The following is a 21,711-nucleotide window of genomic DNA, read 5'->3' as shown; positions in this document are numbered from 1 at the left end:
TGTTCGTGGTTTTCTTAGTATATTATTCTAGTAATTTTTGTATTTAAGTAACTGTAAAAAAAAACAACAAAAAAAAAAACAACCCTCCCAAAAAGAAACAAAAAAAAAAATAGAGGACCCAAGACCAATAAACAACAAAGTACGCTAACAATTTATTGGTGAATTTTATCTTTTTTTTATTGCACTGAAGCAACTATTAATATTTTTAAAATATATACTCCTAAGAACTTGAATCATCACATTGCCAACATATACCTCTTGTCTGCTGGAACATATTTTTCAAGTCTCAAAGGTATATAGAAATATTTCTGCAAACATTTTAAAGAAATTGTTCTACCCTGGGAATTCATTAAACAATTAATTTGAGATGTGCTCCCATGATAAGACATTTTGTGATTCAGAGACATATTCGCCTGATGAGAAAAGGGCTCATAATCACTAATTTGCATGTCTCAGAATCACAGTTGGCACCTTGTAGTACACTGCTGCTCATGTAGGCATTGGTGCTCCCCCCATGTTACTCGCTCTGCCCTCACATGGTTCTCTCCACCTCAGCATCACAGTAATAGTCTGTATCATTACGGCACACTTGTAGCTGGCCTGGTGGTTGGTGTTTCTCCTACTCCCTGATCCCTATACCAAGCCCCCTTATGCCCATACCAATACCCATTCCATCAGAATTAGAATAGATCCTGGTGTCTAGTGATTTGCTCTACTCCCTCATCCCTGTATTGATATCTGTGCTGTTATGGCAGTTAACATAAGAGTGATCCTTGGTGTCTAATGATCCCCTCCACTCCATAATCCCTATATTGGGTCCATGCTGTTATGGCACCTAACATTAGAGCAATCCATGGAGTCTAGTGGCTTTCCCCACCCCCCAGTCCTAGTACCACGGTCATGGTAGGTAGTTGTACATTGTCTTTTGGCCATGTTCTATACTGCAATGTGGTGGATTTGATAGAATAACAGCTTTTGTATTAGCATGCATTTTCTGAAAGGTATGAAGTCAAAAACTCAAATGTCTGTAATATTTTCTGTCTTCAATCTTCAATGACTTGCCAATAATTTGCCAGAAAACCACAATTTTATGAAAAATGGATCAAAAATACGATGCAAAAAATCTGGACATTCTGTGAAAATCTGTACAGTTGAGAGGTATGATTAATCTGTTTGCATTACACAATTTTTCCAAGGTCTTATTTCCTTTAACATAAAGACTTGCTTAAAATATTTTATATATATGAGGCTGCATATAATGCTGTTTATATTTATTTCCTAGATCTGCCCAAATGCCCATGTGATCATGCTATCACATCATCAGGCACCCTATCTATCATATGCTTTATTTGGGCATATGTTTCATGTACTGAATTATTAATATTAATCTAAGTTGCATAGCCTTATAGTATGCCTCCAAACAATAGTGCAGTTATGGTGGGGCAAAGGGAGCAACCAACCTGGGTGCAAAGTGTTGGAGGGGGCGCAATTAGCCATCCAATCTATATTGCTCTTTAATATATTGCACTACATTTGCAGTCAAACCTGAGTGCTGTAGCACTCCATGTGTGCTCTAAACTGTAGCAACTGCTTGCTAAGAGTATAAAAGAAAAAAAATGATTTTCTTGTTTAATTTTTTTAACTAAAACCTGAGCACTGTAGAGCTCCATGTGTAGTCTAAACTGTAGCTACTGCTTGGTACATTTGCAGAAAGAAGTTTGCTACAGTTTAAAAGAAAAAAAAAATGTTTGTTTATTTTTTTAAACTAAATATGAGAAGGGGGTTGGGGGGCAGCATGCAGAAATGGGAACTGATTGGCTCATGTGTTTCAGGAACCCCAGGTACCCAATCACAGACCTTTTTTAACTCATTAATACCTATGTGGTGTGGAATGCCACATCTCTAGCAGCCTACACACGTTGCATTTCAAATCAGTCTGAAAAATAAACTTAAAAGCATAAGATAAACAAATGCAAATATTTTGTAAACAATAAAAGCTATTAAAACTGTACAGATAACAATGGTACCAGTAAAATAATTCTTTACAGTCATAATAGTGCATTTAAAGTCTTTTCCATATAATCTGCAATATATTATAATGTGCACAAACCCCAAATTATATTTTTTCTAAACTTTCACAAACAAATTTTCATAGTTTGAAAACTATAGGCTAGACATATATTAGAACAGTTTTGTTAACCAAACATAAGCTTTCAAATGATAACAAAAAATCTTCTGTACATGCATATTTATTGAGATTTTACAGAAATATGAAGACATATGTTTAATTGTATAATTAACAATGCAAATAATACTGGATATCTCTCAAGATGTGTAACTTGCAGTACAAATATTAAAAAATAGTTTTCTTCAACATCATCTAAGGTTTCACCTAAGGTCATTCAATAGGTTTTTGAAGTAATAAGTACAAATGGAAATATTGCTTATTTTCATAATCGCTAATAACTAACTAGCATTTCCAGAAAAGTGTGATGTAAACCAACATTTTCAGTAAATTGTCCTGTTTCTTACATTGGTGTTCCACATCACAGACCTCAATAAAATGTAAGTCTCTCAGTTATGAAAATATGAACATAAATATGAAAACATGAACAATACGTGGCAGACAGAGATTAATAAGCTAGCCCAGAAGCCACATTTTACTGCAAAATGCATAATTCACTTCATTCTGTATTATTTTCAGTATATCAGTAATCCCAAGTGCATGCATATAGTTATTTAAGTATCTGCCTTCACACGGAATTCTATGATATTTTTGGTTATCCACAGATGCCTTCTGCATTTCCTTTAGCATTCCAGTTTCCAGCTACTACCATGCATCCTTAAGAAAGACTATAATGTCTCCCAAAATAGTTTTATATCTAATTTTTCTTCTTTTAGTGGCATATAAAGTCCTTCATTTGTTCTTTAATCTTTATTCCAATATACTTTTTGATTAATATTTAAGACTTTTGCTAGCCTTCTTTCCAGGAAAGAAACCCTTCTTCCCACTTTTCTTTACAAAATGTTCATGTTCTTTATGATTCAGGTGGGTTAACAATATTATCTATGCATTATTATTGTAAATATAAGTCAGTGTCTTATCCTTTTTTCCTATCCCCAATCCATTAACATCCAAACTAATAAGACAAATTGTGCTACAGTGCATCTTATATTTTATTCTCTGTATCTTATACTTTGTTCTATGTATCTGTTATTCTTTGTTTTTGGTACAGAGTGGTCCTTTGCAGTCTTTTTACATCATTTTCTATTGCACAATATATATATATATATATATATATATATATATATATATATATATATATATATTTGTGTACTATTGTCCCAAATTAACTTCACCTTTTATTAGAGCACACAGTTATCATCACTGTACAAGAAATTAACAGCATATTAACTATATGCATACTTTGTCAATGCAATAGAGATAATGCTCTGTACAAACTATACATCTTCATTCCTCTCTAATGAGACTCAAACCCTAAGTTACTCATTTGGGCTTGAAGGCATCTTTTCTAAATCACTGATCTGTTCATTTCACTTGCCTACTTTATTTCTGAAGCTGACTTTTTCCTTGTGTTGCTAGACAGTAAGGTTATCTACATGCTTTCATTTTGTATATTCATTACTACAGGTTGCTCATTCCTGTAAATAGTTAAATTTTTAGCTGCCCCCTTTAACTTTCATTAGAAATTTGAAAAGGTGTAGCTATTTTTAGAAGGCTAAACTTGACCATCCGGGCACACAGACTCTACCTTCTTGCAATCAAGAACAGAAAGTAGCTCTGATCATGCCTCTCAACCTCTTAGCACATGAAATCTGCACAAAGCCTAACATAATTAGGGGACAAATGCACAAAAATAGGAACACATTTTAAATATTGCTCTTATAGACTTAGAAATTTGCTAGAATAACAGGATTTGTGTTGGCATACATTTTCTGAAGGATATGAAGTGTGGAACTCAAATGCACGTTATTATTTAGTAACTTTAATCTCCAAATCATTCCAATGATTTGCCAAAAAACACAAATGTTATGAGGAACAGCCTTAAAACATGAGGCAAAAATCTGGACATTCTGCAAAAATCTGCACAGTTGAGAGGTATCTGATATCCAGAGCTCTCAAACTTTCATCTCCAAAATGAGGAACACTACCTCTCATAATGAGGAAAAAATGGACAAAATGTGGAACACATACTAATGGCTTACTAACAACTTCAACTAAGAAGCTCATAGGATGGTTAAAATATGTAAGAATATGCTGTTTTTTGCTTGTAAAAACGATCTTTTAATTAATTAGTATGATTCAGTGCTATTTACCATGGAAATCAATTAAAAATATTCCCAAAACTGAATGTGCAACAGACCTTGAGGAGCATGAACTTTTTAAGACCCCAAATGAGGTATGTTCCTCGTAATCAGGTATGCTTGAGAGATATGCTGATATCTAAAAAATCCTGAATGTCTTCTAATCAAGCTCATTGCAAATATCACTTAAAATTACATGAAAAGTGATCTAGTGGGTAAGTTAAGATGTGGCTTTTTTGACATTGAATCTGATGACCAGGCACTTTTGAGTGGATATCCTGCAGGGAGACCCACAGTTACCTTTGCATGTGTTTTTCCAAGCTAATAACATTAGAACACATCAGATAGTGAAGATCCCTTACTTAGCACAAGTTAATTAATGGGTGTGCTGGCAAACAAAGCAATACCAGGAAGCAAGATGTGTAGCATAATTCATAAACCCTATAGTGAGGCTTTCTCCCATCTGCCCTTGTAGTGTCCTGATTCTCTGCAATTACGTTATAAGATGTTTTCAAAGTAAAAATTAAATTTTCTGACTATTTATTTTTCTTTGTGCAAGGTATATCACACTATAGTTTGTCTCACTCAATAAATAAGATAGCGTTCTTCTGAAGAATTTAGAGTCTTATGTTTAATATTGGTCTACAGATCTTGGCTTCATGTACACCACACTATTCCCCTACTTCATGCAGGAATGATCTGCTATACTGCAATTTACTTCTGACCAGGTAAGAGAGTAAAAGGCAATACCTTATTCCTATTTGGTACTCTCATATGTGTTAAAACAAATACCCATGAAACCATTCCTTGAATGAGATGGAATATCAAGAATCTATGCGTAAATAGCAGAATGTGTGGAACAGATGTGATGCTTCAATAAGCTTTACTTTATCTAGGATGATTAACTAGGGCCTAGTAGTTTATTCATTAGAAAACTAATGAATGCACGAACCAGACTATCATTGTGTCTGTTTTATGGTAAATTACATTTCTCTGTAACTATTTTTAAGGAAATAAAATACATAAATCTGAAAGTTAATATTTTATTTATTATGATCTTTTCCTCTGGTACCCCACCCTCAGCTATGCATTTATTATTATCCATAACCAGACTATAATTACTGCACCAAACCTTATTCAGCAATGTTCTCTTGGTTTGCTTATGCATAGTCAAAACTATAGAATTTATTCCTGCAGTTGCTGGCAATGTGTCTTGTGTAACTCTATGAGGGAGTTTCTTTTTTGTTTGAGGGGAGTTGTACTTTCATGGTGCTTAGATTTATTGGCTGTGTGGTTAATTTGTGTTTGTGTAGATGTGATATGTATGCATGTGTACACGTGTGTTCATGTGTGTGTGTGAGTGGAAAGAGTAATTTGCATGAACATCTCTGAGGAAATTTTGATGGAAATATATAAATGGGAGATTTCGTTGAAGACCACATGGGTTTTTTACAGTTGTTTTCTTTCCTTAGGACCAGATTTCCAGTGGCAGCAGCAGGTACCATATATAATTCATTACTTCCCCAATTTGAGAGTACTGGTTCCAAGATCATCCTTAAGTGAAATGCCTCCCTCCCTGCTGCCCACTGCTTCCCCATCTGCACACATCTCTTGGTTTTCCCTACACCATTCAGAAGTTCAGTCATATTTTTCAAATGTGTTCTTTCCTGCATACTTTTAACACACCCTAGCTGGCTAAGCCTGCATTATAAAAACTGTAGAATAAATAATCAAATTAATCCATGAGTATGCAGGCTGGTAAAACACCCAGAAGCAATATAGATGCATGCTGGAGTCTGGAACTTTTATCTATTTTCATTTACAACATTTTTCAGTGAGATATCCATTTTAATAGTTACTGCATCAGGCAGGACAGCATCAATCTGTAAGTTATGTAAATATTTATAAGTATATGTGTAAATGTGAACCACTGATAATCACACGAAGTGGTATAAAAAACAACAATAAAACAACAGAAGTCACCACAATGCTGAAAATCCACGGAAATAGGTGTTTATTAATAAAAAACAACAAGACTTAGTGCTTTCACCTGTGTCATATAGGCATCATTAGAATCACAGAAATTACTTGGACTTTGAGGGGGAATATTTTAAGCAAAAATCTGGTGTGGCCATGGGGGCAAAATGTGCCCCCATGTATGCAAACTTAGTCCTAACAGAATGAGAAAGGAAGTTTGCTATTTGTTTCCCCTTCTATGAAGGATGTTATCTTAGAGGTGTGATTCCTTGATGACATCCTTATCTTGTGGCGTGGTAAGAAGGAAATGATAGAGGATCTTGTTTCCTATTTAAGTAGCACCACTAATTTTTTGAGATTTATCCATAATGTTGGGCTATACGAGATAAACATTTTGGCTATTTTACTGTACAAACACACCCAGACTGGAGATCTGTGTTCCAATATTTATAGACAGCTGCTATCCAGCCTACCAGAAGAAAGGTGTAGTCAAAGGACAGATGGTCTACCTTTCTAGATTGGTTAGTGATGACGGGGTCACCTGTTCTGTTATTGATTAAAACTAGGAATGTGATCCGGAGAAAACATGAATATATATATATATATATATATATATATATATATATATATATATATATACACACACACACACACACACACAATTGAGTACAGGGACCAAAATTAATTCACCCCAAGTAGCACCACAAGTTAAGACAATGGTTATACATTTTTAACCAGGAACCTGTGGCACTAAAAGGGGTTATTAACAATTTGTGGGATTTAATTATAACTAGTGAGATCAAAAACAAACTAGGTGAATGACCAAGTGTGACCTACAGTAGAGAGAGGAACCTAAAGGAAATTTTTGAAATGAATAAAGATGGTCCTAATAAATTCTACAATTCTTTAATGGGTCAATGTTGCATGTGTAAGTTTTGTAGATTTATACATGAGAGTCCATACATGGCAGTTGAAGATTATGGAAGGACTATTCAGTGTCCAGGACATGCTACCTGTAATACCAAAATGGTAGTGTATATTGCCCTGTGTAGTACCTGCCCTGCATTTTATATAGAGAAAACCCACTTGAAGGGTGACAGAATGGCAGAACATCTCAGGGATACGAAAAAAAGAAGAAAACACGAATGCATTCTTTTTTTACAGTGAAATAGTTGATGGTTTTAAAAAAATTCTATTTTTCATTATTGACAGAGGTAAGCACAATGATAAAGGAGGTGGTGACAAAACTTTATTAGAGCTTAGAGAGACCTTGTGGCAATTGAGACTGAATGCCACAGTATCCCCAGGTATAAAAAATGATTGTTCCATGACTAGTTTTTTAAAACTAAGGTCCACGCAAATTCGATACAACATATATATGGTAGTGTTGTTTTATTGTTATTTTTTATTAATTTTTGCATGTGTGCTCTAGTTGGAAATATATATTCTTAGGTGAACAATTTTTAACATAGATTTGATGCTTTGTATTGTGATTGTACGCAGCCTGACTTTGTTTCTTTAAATGTGATTGAATTTGAATTGATTAGTTATGTTAATTGGTTGAGTTGAATTATATAAGGGGAGTTTATGGGATACAAAATGACTCTGATGATGCCTATATGACACAGGAGAAAGCACTAAGTCTTGTTGTTTTTTTATTAATAAACACCTATTTCTGTGGATTTTTGGCATTGTGGTGACTTCTATTGTTTTATTTATATGTCTGTGTGTGTGTGTGTGTGTGTGTGTGTGTGTGTGTGTGTGTGTGTGTAGTATGGAAGAGCAACAACAGCAGGGCTAGCCACCTGGTGGTGTGAACATTGGCTTTAGATGATTGTCACTATTGATTTGACACCGTGATCCCATGTGCAAAAAATGGGAAAAAGGATTGTGGATGAATGGATGTAACAATGAGTATTTTTGCTGTTTTTAATCACTTTTACTTAATATTTTATTTATGTCATTTACTTGACTATTTTATACTGTTTTTTTATTCAATTGATCCTTATCATAAACACTGTTGTCTGTGTATCTCTTTGGAATGTCATAGAGCTTTTCTGCCTGGAATGCTATGGAAAACTGTCTCGCTTGGCCTATCATTTGTAACCAAGGGAATAAATAAACATATGTGATTAAATCTTTTAATCCAGTAATAGCATGAACAAAAAACATAAGCAAGGAAGAAGTAGGCTGTGCCTGGCAAAATAACAGTTAACTATAAACTAAGAAGACAAATGCCTTTGAGGATATATAAATCATATTTGGGAGAATGCCTGTATCCCTACCCCCCCTAAAAAAAAAGATAGTTTCTTACTGTGTATCCCTAGTAGGGATGAAAGTCAAAGCAAAAATGGCAGTAGCCATATATTTCAAGTGTCTGCTGTCAAACATATACAGCATGTCTCCTCACCTCTACCCCAAAAAGACAATCACCTTATGTATACCTCACTGATATATTCAGATGAAACTGAAAGAACAAAAGAAAACATTAACTTATGTCAGCCTATTTCTGTCAGATGCATGCAAACAGCATGCCCCATTACCCCTACCCACAAAATATAGCCACCTGTTTCAACATCTGATGTCTGATTGCAAGAAATAAAATAATGATCAAAGCAATGCATTCCAAATTCTTGCTTCGAAATTAGCTACAGTGACCACCTGTGAACATCAATGAGTTTGTGGGGAAAGTTAAAGAAATAATTATCACACTGTCCCCAGCCTGAACAGTTACCATCTGTTCACACCACTGAGGTTTGTCAGGAAAGTTAAAGAAATAATAAACTGAACATCCTTTGCCCCTCACATAAGGTATAATGACCTTTTGTGCATACCATTTTTCAGCAGAGCTGGTTTAGGCTAGCTTAGGTTCAGGGCAGAAACCACTACTAAATCTGTACCAAAATCCTCCTGTACATTTTGGGATGTGGCTGATATCAGGCCTCAAGAAGCTTTTAGGATTTATCTCTGAAGTCTGTGGTCCACTTAATGCCTTATTTTTCCAGAGATAATGACGTCCAGTTTTTCATTGCTACACAGAAGAGTTACATATGTGCCTGGCAACACTCTGTGTGTGTGTGTGTGTGTGTGTGTGTGTGTGTGTGTGTGTGTGTGTGTGTGTGTGTGTGTGTGTGTGTGTGTGTGTGTGTGTGCGCGCGCGCACAAACACACACCCACACACATATATACCCATACACACTGGCCCTTTGGTCTTTCATAAGATGCACTGATTTTTACATAACATTCATACTGTCATTGCTTCTGACATGTCAGTTCTGTAACATGATGCATAAATAACCATATACACACACTCTGCATGCTTACCAACAGCAAACTAAAATATGTCAATTCACCTATTTCACACCACTGAAGTGCTGAAGGAAACCAGAATACATGGATAAACCCACATAAATGGGGAGAGCATGCAGACTCCATAGAGGACACCACAACCAAAACCCATAATGATCACTTACTCACACACACATCCTCCTACTCTACTACCTAAGATAACCACTTATCATTTGCATTACTAATGCAATTGATGGAAAATGAAAGAAATATTGGCCCACTTGCTACTCTTAAATCTACTGTATCTCCACCACCACAAACAGACAACCAATATAGCCATAGTTCTACATGTATTTCAGCAAATAAAATGCATTGTGTGACACTACACCTGCCACACCAGATTGGAGTCTGTTGCTTAGTAGTGATCAAATAACAGCAGAGGTAAGTCACTTGCATCAATGGCTGGCCTTTTTAGCCATCAATTACAGCCACATTACTGACTGTGTAAATCTGTGATATCTGACCGTGGTAAAAACATAAGAATCACAATAAGGTATTCCATCTTACTTCACACAAATGCACACTTATCTTGCACACCAGTTTAGTGTCTGTTTAAACTGAGCAAATGACAAAAGGGCCATACCTTTCATCCATAGACAACTGTCATCCCTATCCAGCACTGGGTCTATACTTCAGACATTGGATTGTGAGAAAAATGGTGTCCTGGAATGCATTTTAACTTTCTTCAGCACAAACAGTAGTTATACATTAAAACATTCCAGCTGCTTCATACAAATAACTTTATTCATTCTTTGAATAGTTCCATCAGTGCACACTGGAGTACTGCTTTTGGATGCCTCAGGTTAACCAATTGGTTGGGGTAACAACATAGATTTGGTTTTAAAAACAACAAAAATATTAAAACCCAAATATCTTGTGCAGTGCGAATAACAGAAGACCAGGAACCAAACAGAAAAAAACACACCAGACAAGCCTGTATATGAACGCTGTTTATTGCAGTAAAAACACACCAAGATTAAGTGCTTTCATCTTTTACATAGAAGACTTCATCAGAATTTTAAAACCATCTGAGAAGCAGGCAGAAATTATGGCAATGTTTTTACCAAAGGTCAAGGAATGAAGCAGTGCAGAACCTGCAAACAATGTAGATTTATTTTTCAAGGCAGCAGTTTTTCTATGGAAGGTTACAGTCAAGGGCAGATTTGACTGTAATACTAAGGATGTTGTGTATATACATATATATATATATCTTTCTGTCTATCTTGTGCAGCATTCTATGTAGGAAAGACTGCTGGACCTTTGTGAACAATAATCTATCAGCATGTGTATGCAACTAGTAAAGCCAACTCTTGTAATGCCCATTACAAGCATTCTTTGGTGAGCAAGGATTTTAAGAAATTTGACTTTACCATTTTAGAAAAGGTAGAATGCCTGGAAAGGGGTGGTGATTGGGAAACCTTTGTTGAGAAGAGGGAGCTTCACTGGCAAGTTTTATTAATTGCCACTGCCACACTGGGTATTAATGACTTATATATCAAACCTATTTTGAAAATTAAATCAGACTGCCTGTCATAGGGCTCCTAGAACCAAACCTTTCTAAAATGTTATTAAATAGTTAAATTGATCATATAAATTATTTCATTTCTTTACTGTTTACTAATTCTGAATGCATCTGCTATTAAGGTTTTTCATACAATATTTACTTTTATATTTAATAGTATTGGTGTAGGAAGTCTGGGAATAGTATTGGTATTTTTAATGTGTGTATACCTTTATATTTTGATGGTGTTTTTTGTGCCTTTTTTAAGTATATAAAAGGAAGGAAGGAAGTAGAGATCACATTGTTTCTGATGGAGTTCTTTTCAATTGGAACTATCATCCCTATCCAGCAATGGGTCTATACTTCAGACATCTGATTGTGGCAAAAATGATGTCCCTGGAATGCATTTCAACTTTCTTCAGCGCAAACAGTAGTTACACATTAAAACATTCCAACTGCTTCACACAAATCACATTAATCCTCAGTTCATCCTTTCCTCCACAGACAACTCAACAATTATATTTGTCTGTATATATATATATATATATATATATATATATATATATATATATATATATATATATATATATATATATACATCCCCCCCAATATCTGACTCATAAAATAAAAAAAAATAAACTCCCTCCCTCAACTTCTTAAGGCAAGAACCAGAGACACAGCTGAAAATAATGGGTGGGGGCCCACAATCAGGGACAGATTTTAAATACTTCTCTTATATAATTAGAAAGTTGAAATATAAACAGGTTTTGCCTAGTATGCATTTTCTAAAGGATACCAAGTCTGAAACTCAAATATGGGAGTGTTGTAAATACAACTCAGTGTAAAATATGGCATTTACAGTATTAAAACCACATGGTGGATAAAACTCAGCCTGCATGCAAATGCAAAATATTAAACTGACATGCATAATATCTGATTCTGACACAGTTGTTTTAAAAAACTAAAACATCAGCTGTTCCATAGAATATATTTTATAACCTAATAAAATGCAAAAAATATGGACATGGCTACAGTCAGGTTTGGTTAACAGTATTCACTTACATGATCTATTGTCAGGTATAAAAAGAAGATGCTTCCAAGGAATTATTTGCTATTTTGTGCTCCACTCAGCCAACTGCTAGCCTCATTATAATAGTATATACATAATGTGAAAGGTCTCTGTGGCAGCACAAAGGAATATTTAGGACCTGTGGAATACAAATTAATTATTATTATTATTACTGAATGGATGTAAAATCCAAAGAGACATAAAAATAATGTAACATGACAGGCTACAAAAGAGATTTACTTGAAAAATAAATTAGCTAAAATAAGCAATGCAGTCTACAGAGACCTTATGAAAAATTGCAGAAGCTTCTTTTCCTGGAATAATACAAAGATACCACTTTAATTTGTCCAAATATGTTTTGTATGTGATAATCATGTAGGAGCTAAGGTACACTGAGAACATGAACTGTTCTCACTGACTGCTAGATTATTTCTTCTTTTAATGTAAATTTTGAGAATATGTAATAAGAGTTCAATTTTACAATGAAACTATTTTTATATGGGGAGCATCATATCTGCGAAATCAATGCAACATAACGACAAGGTTGGCAACTGAAAATCTGACAGCAAACAAATATAATTGTACTGCATGCAGTCAGGGTTTAAACATGCAGTTCTTCCTGTATATAAATTATTACTGTCTAATACATAGCAGCTTTGAAGCACCTCTGTCTTCTGGCACATATTTATATTCAGAGACTAGGCAAGTTTGAAAGAGTTGACACCATTTTTAGCTGCTAGAAAGTCTTGCTCATCTCTAGCATAACGACCAAAATTGCTTGAGAAAATCTTCTCACACTGCATGGAACCATCAGACACTGCCTCTGTTGAAAATACATAAAGGTCATAATGCAAATACAGAAATACAAACAGAAACTGCATTTTGTTTCAAGACAGGGAATCCAAAAATACTCTATGGTGCCGCCCCCCCCAGCAGCTTGCCTTACAAATGGTCTCTCTTGCATTCTCATGGTTGTAGTGACTTTGTCTGACGTTGTTGATGCCACTAAGCTGCAGGGAAGGCCTGATGATGCAAGACTTAAGAAGACACAAGGGATAAATAAAAATGTGATTTAAACATGTCATAGCAAACTGTTAATTTAAGAAGAAATGTGTGATTTTCCAAAAGACATGCAGTTAAGAGGTATACTGGTACGTTTATTTATGTAACAAACACAGCAGCAGCCTATCTTTATTTAAAAATAAATAAAGAGCAGAAAGGCTTTACTAGCTGAATATCACCCTAGGCAGCCACGAAGTTCACTTACATGTAAGACTGGCAATGACAGGTCCCACCCTTACTATGTAGCAGTTGCAGATCTGGGATTTCACTGTGGAGTTGAAAGTCAGTGGCAGATCACATATCCCTCCTCATATAGACACACCAAGCAGATAAGCTGCTTACAGATATTCACCCTGCAAGTCTGTATATCACCCATCCTTGATTTATACTGTATTCCTGAACCCAGAACTCCTTCAACATAGAGTGACACACATTTCTGCCTTAAGTTGTTCATATGGATGTTAATTCACTCTCTGGCGGCGTGAGGCTACATTACTCTTGGGTTAGGATTCACAAAATATCCCTGTGATTGTGTAAACTGGAGTGGCCAAAAGTCACAGTTTACATGAATGTGGGAAATACAGCTCAGAGATATGTTTAGTCACTATGAGGAAGACCTCATCATTGGCTAATTTGCATGACTCTGAATTGGGTGTAATTACTATCAGTGCTAAACAGCACTTTCGTAGGCAATTACCCAGAAGCACTCACACAGTCACACACACACACACACACACACACACACACACACACACACACACACACACACACCTACTCTACTGATCCACACTAAACACACACACACACACACACACACACACACACACACACACACACACACACACACACACACACACACACACACCTACTCTACTGATCCATACATATTTATAGCTTCCCTCTACATTCCTTCCAGGGGATAATATTTCTACACTTGAAGATATCCTCTCCTGGCTCTCCAACAACATTAGCAATGAAACTATAATCTTAGGGGACATGAATATTAACTGGGCCTCCATTCAGTCTTCTACAACATCAAACTCTACAATTTTTCACAGCTAATCAACTCTGTAACACGCCCCTCAAAAAACCTCTCTAGCGGCACTATTCTGGATTGGATTCTAGTCTCTCATCCCCACTATTTTTCTGATAGTGGCACTCTTCCCAATCCCCTTAGTGACCACATACTCATCTTCACTCATCGACTCCCCCAACTTCTACATCGCACGCATAATTATATTACTATCCGTAACCAAAAAAACTTTAACCCAACAACCTTTTCAAACTCTCTAAAAGCAATAAACTGGAATTGTCTAAAAACATTATCCCTGGATAATGCAGTTGCCCACTTCAACTCAACATTCTTGAAACTACTAGACTCCCAGGCTCCCTTAAGGACAAAGAGAATAAAAATTAAAACCGCCCTTTGGCTTACCAAAAACACACTATCAACCATGCGGCACAGAGATAAAGTCTGGGCACATTACCAGAAAAACAGGAGTCCCCTAGTCCATAATGAATACAAAACACTTCGAAATAAAGTAAAAAAGCTCATCATCTCTGATCGACAAAATTATTTCTCCATACTACAAAATAATAATAAAACAAACCCTCAAAAATTCTGGAAAGGTATCTCTACGCTCCTTAACCCCTGAAAACCAGACACCCCCACCCCAGACCCTAATGCTCCTGATTTAGACTTGGCTACCCAGTTTAACTCTTTTTTTCATTGAATCTATTTCCAAATTAACCTCAACATTCTCTAACACCACCACTTTCTCCAACACACCACCACCCTCTCCTACCAACCCTCTACCCTGCACTGCTACCTCTTCCTCTTTACCATCTAGTAACTCTCTACCCTCCACCTCTTCACCTACTCTGACTTCCTCAACAACTTCATCACCCCTTAATAGCCCCTCCTCCCACTCACCTCTATTCTCATTAAAACCTATACCCACTTCTACGATAAAGAAACTCCTTCTGAAACTGAAGCCATGCACTAATGCTCCTGATAACATCCCTTCTTACTTTCTTAGCATAGCTGCTGAAGCAATTGCCTACCCCATTAGCATTCTAATCAACCGCTCTATCCAAGAAAGTATAGTACCCCAAATCTGGAAAAAGGCCTTTATAATACCTTTACATAAAGGTGGCAACAATAACAATATTACTAATTTCCGCCCCATCGCCATCCTGTCTCCCATCTCCAAACTCCTAGAAAAGTGTATCCAACTTCAACTCCTACCACATCTCTTAGATAATCACCTACTAACTCCCACACAACATGGATTCAGACCAAATCATAGCACTATGACAGCCCTCCTCTCCTTCCTTGAAACTGTAAATAAAGCCCGCGACTCTGGCCAAATTGTTTCTCCCCTACTACTTGACCTTTCTAAGGCCTTTGACACTATCTCACACAGCCTGCTCTTAACTAAACTCTCAAAACTTAACCTATCCCCCTCCTCTTTAAACTGGTTCTCCAGTTACCTATCCAATAGATATCAAACAGTAAAATGGAAAAGGCCACCTCATCTTTTCTTAATACCCTTACCGGTGTTCCCCAAGGCTCCATACTGGGTCCTTTTCTCTTTTTAATACATTTATAAATGATTTCCGCAACTCTATCCCATTCTCAAACATCATCCAATATGCAGATGACTCAACTATTATCTGCTCTGCCACATCCATCCCCACACTCCTAAAGCTTACCCAAGATGCCTTTTCAACCACTGAGCAATGGATGGAAAGTAATCACCTAGCACTCAATGCCTCTAAAACCAAATTAATGTTATTTACCCCCTCCAAAGTCACTTCCTTCAATATAAACACATTCTCTATTACTAGTCAGAACAACTCACCTCTAGAACTGGTATCAGAGACCAAGTTACTTGGGGTCCAAGTTGATAACCAGCTCAAATTCAACTCCCACCTACAACTAAATATAAAAAAACCCATCAAAAACTAGGTATGCTCTACCGACAAAACCATTACCTTACACCTGACACTAAAATCACTCTTTCTACTTCATTTCTTATCCCCTCCCTTCTCTACGGAGCTCTACTCCTAACTAATCTACAGTCCTCTCTAATAACGCAACTTTCCTCTTGCTATAACAAAATCGCCAAATTCGCTTCCAGCCACAAGTCCTCCACCCACCACTGTTCCTCTCTCCAAAAACTAAAATGGCTAGAACTACCCAGTCACCTAACCTATACTCAACTAAGTCTTGCACACAAGCTCATTTTCAACCCCTCCCTCTGTCCCTCCCTTTCTACTGCTTTTAAAATGCACCTACCTGATAGAGTATTAAGGTCCAACAATCAAAATCTACTAGAAGTCTACAAACCAAATCGTCCCCCAGGTAAAAATCTTTTATCCTATGGCCTAGCATGCCTCTGGAACTCCCTACCTCCATCCATTCGCACAACCTGTAACCATTTTATTTTCAAAAAATCTCTTCATTCACATCTAGTATCCCAGTGGGAATGCTCTTATTCCCACCCCACATAACTAACACTGGTAATGTCCATCTTCCTCCTTTCCCCTATTTACACCAGCAATTTCCCTTATTATTTTCCCCCAACTCATATTTTATTATTATTATTCCTATGGTATTTCCAAAAAATGCACTAGGCTGCACCTCTTAATGTGTATGCTTCCTAATACACAATGACTTCTCAGTATTTACTTTGCAATATTCCTCTTGTTAGTCTGTATCATCTGTAAGTTTCATCACAAGTCTGTATTACTCCGAATGTTTCCTGTACTATTTGATATTGTTTAAGTGAGTCTTAATTTTTGTTTAATTATCATTTATAACCTACTGTAACCTAGATTGTTTTTGGAGCTTTTCTCCCCAGGACTCCATTGAAAACGGGTTCATTTTGGCCCAATGGACTATCCTGGTAAACCAACTGCAAATAAATAAATAAATAAATAAAATCCCCCACCTAACAATTCTACTGAAATTAGCCAGACAGACAGACACACACACACACACACACACACACACACACACACACACACACACACACACACACACACACACACACACACACACACAGAGTCACCAGAGAACAATCATACTCCTGCAGACAGACACACATGCACACACTCCCACCACTCCCACCATCAACTCTCCGCTAAACATCCCAAGATCTACCTACAGCACAGACTCTCCTATTGATTATAATGGAAGATCACAGCATGTTTGCTGTGTTCATTCGCACAGCTGGCCATGCTACTTTATGCAACTGAGTGACTCTCTGACTCACTCTGCTGCATAACTTCCTTGCTACAGGCATTTCTGGAGGACAGCACATGGCTAAATAACATATCTCACTCCCCTGGAATACCTCATTAACATGTGGCATTGCCATGGAGCTGGACCACCATGGTGTTCTACAAGGAGGTAGAATCACTGCTGTGGGCCTGTCTTTGAATTAGAAAGTGTCCACTAGACGTTGACCACCTGTGTTATGGTATGCTGCTGGCAGTAGCCCTTATTGAGTCCCAGCCTTGAAATTCACAAGAAAAACACATAGAACACACCTGTTGTTGTCTTTTGGTTATTCATATTAATCTTTCCCTAATCCTGGTTATGCCTTGTTCTCCACAGGATATAAATAATACAGAATTGTTCACAATCTATTTAACAAATAGGAATTCTTAATAGATTCCAGTGGTTCTAAAGAACACATTCTTTATGCATTTCCTACCCTAGCATTTACATTGGTATGCTTTTTTGTAACTTAAAAATAGGAAGGCAGACAAATGTGATTTTGTAACCTAAGAATATAAACAGCCACACACACATATGCACACATACACAGCGCAACCCTTCCACCACATCCTGTTTTCCGCAGTGCATAATAAATAATCCGACTGTAGACTATTTCTGAACAGTTAGGCTTCCTTGGCTAAAACAAGGGCATTGCATGCTTTGTCCTTCACAAAAACGTGAGGTAACCGAAATATGAAAGAAATTATATGAACATAGAATGGTTTCTTGACAAGACAGTCTCTTGTATTTACAGATATCAAATGTTTTCAAGGAAAATTTTTATACAGAGAGTAACTACAACTCTTCTTTGATTACAAAAATGACAGATTAACAGCACTGTGAGATAGCTCTCTATGTGGAAATGTTGTTTTAATACCTTATTTATGGATACATTTAAAATAGCGGAACTAAGTTATATCCTTTGATAAAACTATTATATAACATTGAGGTAAATTCTATTATGTCTCATAATTTTGAACTGCTACATTTGAGTGTAGCTTGGTTTGTGAACTGCACTCATATTTTCTTAAATATTTAAAAGCTCACTCAAAAATGCATATAAACATTTTTTTTCAGGCTAGAAAAGTCTACCAGCATTCTCCTTCCATATTCTATCCACTTACTTAAATATACTAACTCTTGACTTTTCACAAATGTGGAGGAGGAGGAGTATTTAACTCTTCTGCGTCTGTGCAGTTTTGGACTTGGTATATTTAAGTAAGAAGGTGTTTTGGTGTAAAGTCACCCCCCTCTCCCACAGGGGAGGTTGCAAGGAGGCTTGCCCCCTGCAAAAAATATAACTTACTTAACATTTGTTGGCCAGATATCAGATTGGGCACTCTAAATTGGCCATAGATGGGAGTGTGGGTACAAGTGTGTAGTGTGGAAGAACTACTATGGCAGGGATAGTCACCTAGCAGTGTAAACCTTGGCTCTAGATGATTGTCAGTGTTGAAGTTACATCCCAATCCCACGTACAAAAATGGGAAAAAGGGTTGTGGATGGGTGGATGGATGGATGGATGGATGGATGGGTGGATGGATGATTATCACAACCAGCAGTGTTTCAAGGGATTATTTGCACTGTTTCCAAACAGTAGAGGAAAAAGCTTTCAAGTACTTGGAATTAAATAACTAGACATAGTTTCATAGTTTCATAGTTTAGTACTAGGCTATCTGCCCTGGGGCATTTGTAAGCCTAGCCATAGTGATGTGGCTTTTGCCACCCCATGAAATGGTACAAAAATGTACAGAATAAATTTAGAATACTGTGCCTCTGTCTAGTAGTGACACAATGAAGGTCCCCTTATATAATAGAATTAGTTTACTGTGCCCCTGTCTAGTAGTGACACAGATGTGATCCGTGGGGTAAACTTACGATCTCCCATCCACTCATCAAGATTTCTCTTGAATGAAATATTATGTCTTACAAGTCTGTAATAGCCCAACCTAAAACATTTTCTTGGGGCAGTTTGTTCCTTCTCCTGCATTTTTTTCTTAATATTTAATATAAACTCAGTAAAACTTCATAAATGTAGAATAGATGATTCAGAAAACATACGGCTAAAATGGATGTTCATATTAGTTACTGCATTTTCTGTTTGCAGGCTGCCTTAATTTTGTGTAATAGCAAATGGTTTCTTCCATTCATTGATATCTTGATTGCTTAAGTGGACTAAATACCTGTATAATACTAATGTCTGCATTGCCTGTTTGTTACTCAAGAGCCTGTTTAAAAGACTTTGGAGAAATACTTTGGCCATGTTGACATGTGAGTGGACCATTGTTAGTGAGAACTCTAGAATAAATAACTGAGAGGGGAGGCAGAAGTCTGGCATGCGCAAAGCATTCACTTTTGTGGAGGTCACAGCTAAATTTGAACTTCACGTGCATTGGCATGTAATATCACTTTTAAAACGGAGAAATGTTTACAGAGTACACTGCTTGACAATTGCTAATGAAGAAAATGATCAGAAGTTTAAGAGAGTCTTTATTCTGTCTTCCCAGACTTCTAATGTTCCATTAATTATCGGACTGTTAAAAATGCAAATAATTATTCTTAGTGGAAATGTACCAGAGTGATTGTAGTGTTGGTAAATGGAAGGCAGTAGATTTGCTATATCTATAGCAAATTAATGGCAGAAATAAGGAAATGATTAAAGTGAAGGATACTGCTTGACTAATTGTTTGTTAGCTGACATATGGCCTTAGCTTCTCAGGACTGGAAACACAAAATAAAATCATTTAAATGAATTTATTCTGCAAAATGCACAGTCTGCTCTATGGAACATGTTTAGTTTCTATGAGTCACAACTTAAGATAAATAAATGACTTTTTGTTTGTTTTTCTCCTCTAGTGAGGAACATACAGACTTACCAATATTTTATTGCTGCATTAAAAAAAGAAAAAAAAAGAGTAATGCGGCTTAGTTTAGGTGATAGGAACATCATATACTTGGTGATGGGGGAGGGATGCGGTAAAGTGAAAAAGTGACAAAGAAGTCGCTCTAAAAGAAACTGTCATTATAAGCAACTTGAAGTGCAATGTTATTTATTTATTTTGTTTTTAACCAGATGAGACCCACTAACCACAATGCAGCCTTATAACTTGTTGAGAGGCACACAGTATGCAGATGGAAAAAAGAGGGAATTAAACCATATGCCTGCTGGACGAAACTCATTTGCAGCTTACAACCATACAGTGATGTTTACTGCCAGACTGAGCTGTGATGGACATTTATATCTGCATCATGAGTATGATAAAAAAATCTAACACACCTTGAATATAAATAAGAAATGAGAACTTGAAGACTAAATGGCTCAGAAGAAAGGTAATTGTTTATGTCACCAGTGCCCCAGGTCTTGGACTGAGTACTGCCTGCTACTATGAATGTGAAGGTGGTACAGATGCAGCATCTGATGGCCTTACATCACTTTGTTGGGAGATGGGAAAACATTTTCTCCAGAAAGTTGGACATCTATTAAAATTCAAAGGCAGTATCTCCCTTAAAACTTAAATAGCGGCAGAACTTGCAAGTTGCCTCCTCTGGTTAAAGCAGTCTGACTAATCACCTTCAAGAATGATGCTTAATACCCCCCTGACTAGCAATTATGTCAACTATTTCCCAGGCCTTAAGCATGAGAATCCAAAGGACTCATCTTGTGAACAAAGGGTGCGATTTAACTTGAAAAAGTGTTGAACAACACTGACTAATTTTACATAAGACATCACATATACAAGTGTGAGTGTGTGTGTGTGTGTGTGTGTGTGTGTGTGTGTGTGTGTGTGTGTGTGTGTGTGTGTGTGTGTGTGTGTAGTTTATAATGATTTGTCAGTGCAGACAGGCAAATATAGAATTCAACAATTCCACCCCAGCAACATCACTACCCAATGACTCTTTGTAGCTTCATTTCACTTTCCATTGAAATTGCATAACACCCACATTTGTTAAAGGGAGATCATGCCTGTTAAACCTGGTGGACTTCTTCGAGACAGTCACCAAGGTCCTAGACGAGGGGAAATCTGTGCATACAGCCCACCTAGACTTAGTCAAGGCATTTGACACTCTCCCCCACTCAGGCATCATTGACAAATTCATCCAAATAGGCATCAACCCTTATATCGTTAAATGGGTCGCTAA

Source organism: Protopterus annectens, chromosome 10.part0 (assembly GCF_019279795.1).
Source record: "Protopterus annectens isolate FY-2018-M chromosome 10.part0, PAN1.0, whole genome shotgun sequence".
In the NCBI taxonomy this organism is placed as follows: domain Eukaryota; kingdom Metazoa; phylum Chordata; order Ceratodontiformes; family Protopteridae; genus Protopterus; species Protopterus annectens.
The sequence above is the reverse complement of the archived record's forward strand: the minus strand, read 5'-3'. Positions refer to the sequence as shown.